Source organism: Arachis stenosperma, chromosome 10, assembly GCF_014773155.1.
Source record: "Arachis stenosperma cultivar V10309 chromosome 10, arast.V10309.gnm1.PFL2, whole genome shotgun sequence".
Lineage (NCBI taxonomy): Eukaryota > Viridiplantae > Streptophyta > Magnoliopsida > Fabales > Fabaceae > Arachis > Arachis stenosperma.
The window spans coordinates 107,218,528-107,228,336 of NC_080386.1; the positions used below are offsets into that span (position 1 = coordinate 107,218,528).

General features: G+C 36.5%; 1 long non-coding RNA gene across 2 annotated transcripts; it reads left to right on the forward strand.

Moving 5' to 3' along the window:
• Positions 1–3,381: 3,381 nt before the first annotated feature.
• Positions 3,382–8,896, forward strand: LOC130954922 (uncharacterized). 2 transcript variants are annotated; one of them, XR_009076494.1, is made up of 4 exons: positions 3,382–3,907; positions 4,013–4,122; positions 6,953–7,020; positions 7,580–8,896. It is a non-coding gene; the product is annotated as an uncharacterized LOC130954922 (long non-coding RNA). The 2 variants fall into 2 exon arrangements; XR_009076493.1 differs by lacking the exon at positions 7,580–8,896 and having other exon boundaries at positions 6,953–7,181.
• The last annotated feature ends 913 nt before the right edge of the window (positions 8,897–9,809 follow it).

Here is a 9,809-nt window from a genome sequence, read left to right on the forward strand (position 1 = left end):
TTAAAATTCATTGAAACTCTTAAAATCATAGATTCTCGGTTCAAGTAAATAAAACTGAATTTACTATATAAAATCGGCCATACTAAATCACAAGTTCCAACCCGGTCCAAAAATCGACTCATTTGAAACGGAACCGGTTCATTTGAATCAAACCACTTTCAGGTTTCTTTTTGGAACCCATTTTTCTAACTCTTCCAAAATGCCTCAAACTTGATTACTCAATCAAAAGTCTAGATTCCTTTAAAATCACTAAAAGCTCCTTTTTATATTGAAATCAACATTAGAGCATCATTCTTTCCTTTAGTGATTCAAACTGTACAAATAGTTCATTTCTAAATAAGCCGAACTCAACGCATAAAGTTCATTAAATAAATTAAGCTTGAAAACATAAATATTCTCTTAATAAATCAAATAATACAATTTCTCAAATCCAACCCTTTTTAAATAACTTTACAAACAAGAGTAGGATTTTGTAGAAATTTCGGCAGCACCTCCCCTAAAACTTGGACTTTTGCCACCCGGTTCAGGTCCCAACTAAACCATTACTCATTCCTTTTCAACAGCTCAAAACCAGAAATCAATTCAAAAGCAAGCTAAATCCAACAGTCACCTCAGTGGAATATCTCAAGGAAACCATTTCAAAATCAACTCAATATCAACTGATTTAACTCATTTCCAAAACTTAAAAGAATCGGTTCAAAAATAAATCATTTGTCCAAAACCAAGTCAATTAAAGTAAACCAGGCTGAATTCAAAAGTGCATTCGACTTCTCAAATCATCAAAATAATTAACTCAAATCAAATCAATCCTCAACGGATTAAACTTAGATTTCAAATCTTTAAAGAATCAACTTCAAACATTACAATTCACAAAGCCGCACAACAATTCAGCCAAACCAACATCCATAATCATTCGAGTCAATCAAATAATACATAAGGCAGATACAATCACCAAATACACAATGTCTCACATCAGTATCCATATGTAATAATTCCAATACATAAAACATAGTTTTTGGAAAGCGCCCCTACCTCAAAACGCAATTCCATAGCCCAAACTCGTTAACTGATTCCTTTATGCTCAGCCCGAAATCACCGGCAATCAGAACCTCGGCTCTGCTTGCTCTCTCGAAAGCAGAAACAGCTACAAGCGGCATAAACGAACCGGATTCTAACTCCTAAAACCATTAACAGCGCAAATACTTTATCGCACAGAACAGAACACTAACGCAGAGTTTTTGAAAATAGATATACTCACCGAATTAACAAAACAGAACAGCTGCAATTTCGAACCGGCTCGGCAACAGCTCCGGCGGTGGCCAGATGCTCCGGTGGGTCATCTATAAAAACCGCGCAGCATCAAAACCTTTTCAAAATTCCAAATGACCGAAACCACAAATTTAAAACCCTTACCGAAAGGTCGAAACTCGCAGAAATCACTAAACAGAGCAGCTCTATCAACGGCGGCTTGTACCACAACGACCCAGGCAGCGGCATCAACTGAACAGCAGCTCCGATGCTGCCATTCCAGTGTGTTTCTTACTTCTGCCGAGACACAGCAACTCAGAATCAGCATAGCCGTATCACATTCATCAACGGCAGCTCCATTAGCAACCACCATAGCATCCTGGCCTCAGTAGTGGCTTCCAAAGGCAACGGCGGCGTGCTCAACACAGAACCCAAGCAGAGCAATGGTAAGAACGGCAGCTCACCCAACGATGCGAGCTCCACTACCAGTGACCGAGAAACACGATAGCGGCATTTTTCTCCACTCAATGGCGTTCTTTCCCTTCATTGGCTTTCCTCCACCTAGAAGCAGAAACGGAGCTCCACCATGATTCTCTTTCGGAAGCTGGCAGAGTGGACTGCGTGGTGACCTCGACGGCGGCGGCAAGGGGCGTAGTGGCATAAGTACCACCCTCTGCTCCTCTTACATGACCCGCTTCTTCCTCTGGTCGCGATTCATGGCAGGAGCGGTAGCGCGTCCTCCTCTGTCTTGCGTCGTTCTCTTCTCCACAGTGGATTCCATCAGGGACGGCCGCAGTACCAACTGTGACAGGTTGACTGAGATGGAACCCTTGGCGGCAGAACAAGACGACTTCCAGGCACGATTTCTCTCCTCTCGGCGCGCCACAGTGGCGACCACTCGTCGGCGAGTTCGGAGCAAGGACGGCGACGGCTGCAGCCAAGCGTGACGGCAGCGGCGCTATCTTTCCCTTCTTCCCCGTTCCTGTGTTTGTGTGTTGACTGTGAGTGAAGTGGCGGCAGTAAGGGGGGTTTGCAGTGCTGAAGGTGTTGAGGGAGGTTAGGGTTTCAGGTTTGGGTGAGTTTGCTGAGGGTGTTTGGTGCGTGTGTGTGTGTGTGTTTTTTTTTTTTCCAAAAATTAGGGTTAGGGGCAATATAGTAATTGAAACCCAAATAAAATCCAATACTAATTATATATAGGAAATACTATTTGTTTATCAATTTCATAAATTATTTTCAATAAAATGTCCAAATCCAAAATTTAGAAATAATATAATTAATTTCTCTATTTTCCAAAATAGTAATATCAATATATTAAAATATTGATTATTTAGTCCATATCATATAAAATTCTTATTATTTCATAACTATCAACTTTATAATTTAAATATAGAAAATAACCCAATTATTATAAAATTGGATAATAATCATAACTCGTCTCAAATCCAATAAATCAAAAATTGCCTTAATTATCTCTAATAAAATATTTCTGAAATTAAGGTTATAAATAACTATATGATTTGAGACTTACTCATAAAAAGACTTTTCAAAGGTTTTGGGTCTTACATCACTTGTCTAACTAGAATAATTAGTCAACCATTACTTGCTTAGTCCATTAATCCTCACGGGATCTATACTCATTCACTGTGAGTTTATTACTTGATATGACCTGGTGCACTTGTCGGTAGTTTGTGGTGTAAAATCTGCATCAAGTTTTTGGCGCCGTTGCCGAGGATTAACTGTGGCACCCAAAATTTTTTGAAAATCTTATAATGCATTAATTTCAATTTATTTATTCATTAAAAATTTTAATTTTAGAAATTATTTTATTAAAAATAATTAAATAAAGTTTCGATAATTAAATTAAAAATTTTATTTAATTTTATAATTAATGAATAATTTTCTATATTTAAATTATAAAATTTGATAATTACAAAATAATAAGAATTTTATAGATTTAGATTAAATAATTGAGATTTTGAAACCTAACCTTTTTGGTTCTATAATAATATCATTTATATAGAATTATTGCCAACTCGTATATATAATGTAAATGGCGGTGCATAATAAAATCACAAGACAAGACAAATAAAACCCAAACTTATCATAGGGAAACATTGCAATTGCATTTATCTCAGCACTTTAGACATTTTCAATCATCCAAAAGGTCCACTTCTTCAAATTTCAATTTGTACTTAGTATATATAAATCAGCACAACTATTATATACAAACTAAACATAAAAGAAAAAAGGGGAAAGTGGAACGGGGAGAAAGGAAGGAGAGGAAAAGGGGACGCGTGAGAGAGAGAGAGTTCACAGAGGAGAAGAAGAGCGCGCCGGTCAGGGAGGGGCTATTGCCTTGCCGCCACCATGCTCTGCCCTGTCTTGCATCGCCACTACGCCACAGATCTGCCTTAAAGCCGCCGTCCCGAATCAGAATTGAGGTGAGAGAGAGAGAGTCCCGAAGGAGGAGGGAACCGTGCGTTGCCGCTGCGCCCAGTCGCGTTCTCATCGTGAAGCCCATGTCGCCATCGAGCCCAAACGAGAGAGAGGAGACGCAGGCCTAAACCTCAATGAGCTGGGAAGAACCACTGTGCCGTTGTCGTGGACACCGTCATTGCCACCGTTGCTGGTAACTATAAGTGGAACCCCTGTCGTCTCGGTAAACATTTCGTTCTGGAACTTCTGAAATTGGTATTCTGTTATGTTTGGTTAAAGATTCTAAGATTTTGGTAACATAGGATCAATTCTTGGTTGTTGCATGTAGCGATTGGAGTTGCCGTTGTGTTGCAAGGGTGGAATGGGCTGTGGTTGTGGCTGCTGAGATTGTAAGCCAAGAGAAAATGGAGCTTATTGCGTAATTAAGTCGCGATCGAGGTAGAGAGTTTCCTTAAACTCATTTTATTTTCGAGAATTATTATAAATCGATATTGATGCAAAAATATATTTTTGGTGATTACATGAGTCTTATGAATTGACTTGAGTTGCCTTTAACGGATGTAAATGCCTGTTTCAACGGTTTATGATTCATGGAAGATGTTTAGTCGGGTTTGTACTTGGTTTAAGGTTGTTATGATGATGATTGGATTGTGACTGTTTTTTATTATTGAGTTGAAAAGTTGGTTTGATTAAATACTATGAAAAGTTATTTTCCCGGTTTGAAGTTAATTTGATATTGAAAAGGAACCGATATTGGAAATGGGTTTTGTTGATTTATCGGATATGATTTTGACGCCAGGATGTCGCTTGGGTCACCAATCTTGGCGAGGTTAACAACTCCATTATGGTGAAAGTAGCTATAAACCCACCTTGGTTGGCCAAGTCAAGGATGCACCTCTTACTCTCAAAGAGTCTAGAGGAAAATAAGCACACAACTTATTTCATATTCAAAAATAAACTTCAACTCTATTTCATAAATAAAAGGTACATGAGTTATTTATACTAGTAGAAGAAGGAAAAGCCTTTATAACTTAGACAATATGGGACTAAAACGTAACACAAAGTTCACTATCCTAAACAATATGGGACTTGTATTTCCTTATTACAATTAACTCATATAATTAACCTACTAACTCTACTTGCTCCTGCATCATTCTCCCTGGGTTGAAAGAACTCTTGCATGAAAAGACTTGTGAAAGCAGATGATCGATCTCATTGATGAATCCACACCAAAAGATTGATCGACCTCATTAATGAATCCACACTAAAAGATCCTATTGGTGACTCCACACCAAAGACCCGCACTCATAAATCAAATAAATTTTACAAGATCCGTAATAGCAGACGATCTTATTGACGAATCTACACCAAAAGATCCTATTAGCGAATCAACGCCAAAAACCTGCACCACAAATCAAATAAAATTCTACTAAAGCAAGGTGAAGGCCACAAGGACCGACCTTGCTTTGATACCAAACTGACGTCGGAACGTCGCTTGGGTCACCAATCTTGCCGAGGTTAACAACTCCACTATGGTGAAATTAGCCATAAACCCACCTTGGTTGGCCAAGACAATAATGCACCTCTTACTCTCAAAGAGCCTAGAGGAAAATAAGCACACAGCTTATTTCATATTCAAAAATAAACTTCAACTCTATTTCATATTCAAAAATAAACTTCAACTGTATCTCAAAGCCTTCATAACTTAGACGATGTGGGACTAAAACATAACACAAAGTTCACTATCCTAAACAATATGGGACTTGTATTCCCTTATTACAATTAACTAATATAATTAACCTACTAACTTTACTTGCTCCTGCGTCAGATTCTAAGATTTGGAAATGACTTTTGGTATTGAAATTAGTTTGATTTATTGGAAATTGTTGTAAAGGATTTGAAAAAAATGGTTTGGTTGGGATCCAAGAAGGGTGGCAGAGTCCGAGTTTTAGAGGAGATGTTGTCGAAATTTTATAAAACTCCAAGAATTTGTTTGAAGCATTCTTTAAAAAGAAAATTGGATTTAAGAATCATATTATTCGATTTCGATTTATTACGGAAAGAGTTGTTTTAAGTTTGATTTCTTGAGGAAAGAAGTATGTTTCAAGTTTGAATTATTTCGAAAAAAAATTATGTTTGAGTTCGATTGTTAAGAAAATAGTTACATATGTGATTTTGATTTATTAAGAAAAGCTTTATGTTCTGCATATGATTTATTAAGAAAAGATTATTCTTTGAGTTTCAATTTAGTAAGAAAAGAATTATATTTTGAACGTGATTTGTTAATAAATGAATTATGTTTGATTTGAAATTATTGATGAATGGAGTGAGAGGTGTGATAGGAGGAATGATGATGATAGAATGCGAATGAAGAATAATGAGGTTATGATCTTAACGTGTGACTTATGAATGGTTATGAATGAACTGGAATGAATATAGTAAATAAGTCATGATTGAGGATGTTTGATGATTAGTATATGTTTTCTCTCTAGTTGTAAGGGTGACAGGGCACCTACTCCCTCTAATGGTGACAGGGCACATAATCCCTCTAATGGTGACAGAGCACATATTCCTTCTAATGATATTAATGCGCAACAGAGAGACAGTGTCCGGGTTAGCTACTGGACATGTCGGGTTGGTTGTATAACCGACAAATGAGCTCATTAGCCATAGGACAAACATTCATCATATGCATTTGTATGCTTTGCTTGAGTTTGAATTTGTTTGGATTTTCCTAATTGCTTAACTGTTATTAACTGCTATCTGAGTTATTTGCTGTAACTGCTATCTATACCTGTGCTTTCCTTGTCTGTTTTGCCTGTGTTTGTTTCTGTTGTGGTACCTTGAGAATGGATATTGATGATGAGATGATGATTTGATTGCTGGATTTGTTTGAGTTACTCGAGTTGGAGGCTATGATTGGTTTCTAATTGAGATTTTAGGAAAGTATGAAAAATTAAGCTGGTTTAGCATAGATTTATTGAACCTATGCTTGGAACAGATTGGTCATTCATACAGTCCAGGAAATTAATTACGATTCATTTATAAGAAAAGAAAGGTTTTGGTTTTCTTGATCTTTAAATATTGGTTTTAAAAAAAGGTTTTTGGATGTTTAGCTGTTGGTTTTTAAAGTTTTAAAGATTCATAGGACGAATGAATATCACTGCCCTGAAATTAATTCTTCTATTTATACGTATCTTCTTATGGCAATTCTTAAAATCTCTACTATAATAACCCTTTCGAGGATGATGTTCTCACTCCCCTACAGAATTTCTTTTTCAATGACAGGTTCAGGAAGCTTTAGCGCAAAGTCAGGACCGACTATAGAGTTTTAATGTGTGTATATATATATATATATATATATATATATATATATGTTTTCATTTTCTGTATTTAGTTTAGTTTTAGAATTTAGTTTCTCCTCATTATTTATTGTTTGGTTATTAGAGGGTAGGATTTGTATTTGAAAGATTTTAAATAAGCCTATGTATTTATGATTATGTGAATATGATATGCGACTATGTGATTTTAAAGTAAAGACTTTTCGCGTTAATAATTAAAGATTGAGTTTATATTCACGAAGGCTCAACATTAAACAAATATAGTATCAAAGTAAAAGTTTAGAGGTAAGTAACACCTGGACTTTTAGTACGACCATGAGGTGTTAAAAGTAAGGGTGTTACATTAAGCGTAATTAACAACTATCAGTTTATTGATTACCTAGATTAGACCTTTTTCTTTGTTTTTAATTTCATTTTTTATTTTATTTTTTTCTTTAGTTTTCACCATTTTATTTTCTTATTTATTTTTCTTTTATTTTCATGTGCTTTACTAGGGATCTTTTCACTGTGATGTTGAGAACCTAATTTTTCTTGTTTTCTATTTGTTTATACAGGAAAACAGGGATAAAAAACCTCTTCTATACGATCCTAAAATTGAAAGAACTTGTAGGAGAAACAGAGCACAAGTCAGAGCTCAGAGAGCTATAGAAATTCTCAGGGACAAATAAAAAAAGGAAATTGAAGTCAATATAGCAGACAACAATGAACATGCTATTGTCAACAACCCCAATAATGCCCACCTGTTAGGAAAACTCTGGGGTCATATACTAACCCCAATCCTGGGAATTATGTGGGAAGCATAGTCCCACCGGTTGTGCATGCCAACAATTTCGAGTTGAAGCCTCAACTAATCACTTTGGTCCAACAGAACTGTCAGTTTAGTGGAAGCCCTCAAGAGGACCCCAATTTATTCATCTCCAATTTTCTAAAGATTTGTGATACAGTCAAGACCAATAGGGTTCCTGCTGATGTTTACCATTTGTTGTTATTTCTTTTCATTGTGAGGGATCGAGATAGTCAGTGGCTTGAGACATAACCCAAAAAAAGTATAGCAACCTGGGCAAATTTGGTTAGTAAGTTCTTAACCAAATTCTTCTCACATCAGAGATTGACTAAGCTGAGGACAGATATTCAAACAGCTCGAGGGTGAGTCTCTCTATGAAGGTTGGGAGAGGTACAAAACTATGGTGAGAAAGTGCCTTCCAGACATGTTCGCAGATTGGGTACAACTGCAGATTTTTTATGATGGGATCACTTCGACTTCAAGACTTTCACTGAATAATTCTGCAAGAGGTTCTTTGCACATGAAGACCACTAATGAAGCCTTAAATTTGATAGAGATGGTGGCCAATAATCAGTACTTATACTCTTCAGAAAGAACCATGAGAAAGGGTGTCATGGAATTGGATGCCTTAGATACTATTCTTGTTCAAAATAAAGCCATGTCTCAACAGATTAATGCCATCACTCAACGTACACTTAGGAGGCATGCAAGTTTCAGCTATAAATACCCATGACACATTATATGACATGGGTGGCGGAGTGTCTCAATTTGGAAGCTATAACTATGAGTAACCCCTTTCTGAACAAGTCAATTATATGGGTAATTCTTCAAGATCACCCAACAACGATCCCTTTCCAAGACATCCAATTTGGGATGGAGAAATCACCCAAATTTTAGTTGGAAAAATCAGAATCAAAGGCAATCCAACAACAACAACAATAACAACAGCCACCAAGGCTCATTCTCCCTCTGGCTCTGATTCTCGACGGCGATGGCAAGCCCCAAGCCTTGCCGGCGCCATCCCCCTTCCCCTCTTCTTCCTTCCCCCCTTCCCCCTCGCGTGATCCCCCCTTCTTCCCTCTTATCCGTTCTGCTTTTCTTTTTTTCCTTTCTTTTTAAATTTATAATTTTTTGGTTAGGGTTATTTTGGTAATAAAAATTAAAATTTTGGAAAAAAAGACAATTTTAAAACTAAGTTAAATCTTAAGGACAATTTTTTTATGCAAAAAGAGATTGGAGATGAAAAAAATTTTTGACCTATACTTTAGGGACCAAAATTGTACTTAACCCTTTAAGTTAAAAACATGTAATAATAATTAAAACAAAAATTATATGTTCATCATAAAGTGAGTTATAGTATTTTTTTGTGACTGAACATAACACAAAGAAAAAAGACCTAAGAGAAAGTGTAGCACTATTCTCTAATAATAATGTCTAAATTATTAGGGGGCAGTAACCACTCTAGGTATACCTGCTTGTTTAAAGTAGCAGTCTTAGCCATTAAATCAGTCGCTCTGTTTGCTGTGCACTGGATGAGCATTAAAGTAGCTGTCTGGTGCACGAAATTGTAATTACACTTTTGCAATCTGCACAACTAACCAGCAAGTGCACTGGGTCGTCCAAGTAATACCTTACGTGAGTAAGGGTCGATTCCACGGAGATTGTTGGTATGAAGCAAGTTATGGTTATCTTATTAATCTTAGTCAGGATGCCAATAAGGTTCTTTGAATTTAATTGTAAAAAGTGAAAGTGTTTGGAATAAGTAATTGTTACTCAATAATGGAGAATATGTTGGAGTTTTGGAGATGCTTTGTCTTCTGAATTTCTATAACATAATGCTTCCTCACTTTCATAAATGCAAGGCTCCTTCTATGGCAAGCTGTATGTAGGGTGTCACTATTGTCAATGGCTACTTCCCATCCTCTTAGTGAAAATGGTCCAAATGCTCTATCACAGCACGACTAATCATCTGTTGGTTCTCGATCATGTCGGAATAGGAT